Here is a 1,594-nt window from a genome sequence, read left to right on the forward strand (position 1 = left end):
GTGTTGTGTTGTGTTGTGTTGTGTTGTGTTGTGTTGTGTTGTGTTGTTGCTGGCTATTCGATTCCCTTCTATGCTAATTGACGCCAATTGGAAATGCCACCTTGTGCCATGTCCTTCTCTAACAGGTATTTTAATCACCTGCCACCACCAGCGGCCGCAGAGCTTCTCATAGATTTACAAAAAAAAATTGAAGGAAACTTCTTTAGCGGCGGTTGTTTGGTTGGGAGTAAATTGGCAAATTCAACGGAAATTGCACACGGAAATGGTGCAACGGAACTGATGCAACGGAAATGGTGCAACGGAAATAATTGGGGCTGAAACAAGTGCTTATTGTGTGTATGCATATGGTATTAATTTAACAAAAATTTGCTAATAAAAGGTTAAAGAATAGAAAAAGACTACGAACATAGATAAAGAAGAGGATAGAGGCAAAAGTAAAAATAAAAACAAAAACAAAGATGCGAAAATATAAAGGTAAAAATGAAGACCAAGGTAATTTTAAACACTTTACTTATATAAGGGCAAAGGTGAAGGGGAATCTGTAGATGCAGAAAATGATAATTATAAACGTAGACACAAAGAGGAGGATGAGGATACCGATAAAAGTAAAGATGAAGATAGTGGAAGAAAGATTAAAATAAAGGTAATTAAAGAGGAAAGGATATATTTAGAGAGATACACAGAGACTCAATCTGAAAACTTTTTTTGTGATTTTAGAGATTTTCGGGATTCTCGGGACAATCGCTATTTTTATCGGTTTTGTTATCGATATTTTTATCGATTTATTTACCGAAATTTTTATTGATATTGTTATCAATTTTGCTATCGATATTTTCGGAACTTATCGATATAATAATCGATTTGTTATCAATTTTGTAATCGATATTTTTAACTATTTGGTTAGGGATATTGTTTATCGATTTTGTTATCGGTATTTTTATCAATTTTGTTATCGATATTTATCGATAATTATCAATCTTTTATCGATATTTATCGATTTTGTTATCGAGATTTATAGATTTTTTGATCAATATTTATCGAGTTTTTATGGACATTTTATATATATTTTTATTGTTTTTGTTATCGATATTTATCGATTTTGCTGTCGATATTTTTGTCGATATTTATCAATTCTAACTTCTAGCTTCTAACATCGATGCTTGTTTCTCAACAATTTCAGTCTCTTAAGCCTTTTTGCTACAATTTTATTAATTGTAGTAATTTAAAACATAAATTATTGAATTGCGGAGGTGTTGGAGACTTGGAGTGTTGAAGTACATGAAGATATCATGGATAAATGTTCGCAAAGTAACGGTGTTTGTTTTATGTATAGATTTCATGAGTGCGATATATGTATAAACATAAATTTTAGTGACTTTTGGTTAAAACCCAAAAAAAACATGTGGAAAATGCAAAAATGTTCTATTTGTTATGAAAAACATATGTACACTGGCGATCAAAAGTGAGTACATTGTGTTTTTTTCTTAAATATTAGCAATGTTTTCAAGTTAAAATTTTTGGACTTTTTACCATATAAAAGGAAATTGATTATAGAATAAAATGCGCAAGACCGTTTGCAAACAAAATTAAAAAA

Source organism: Rhagoletis pomonella, unplaced genomic scaffold, assembly GCF_013731165.1.
Source record: "Rhagoletis pomonella isolate Grant_MI unplaced genomic scaffold, Rhpom_1.0 Rhpom_scaffold_01300, whole genome shotgun sequence".
In the NCBI taxonomy this organism is placed as follows: domain Eukaryota; kingdom Metazoa; phylum Arthropoda; class Insecta; order Diptera; family Tephritidae; genus Rhagoletis; species Rhagoletis pomonella.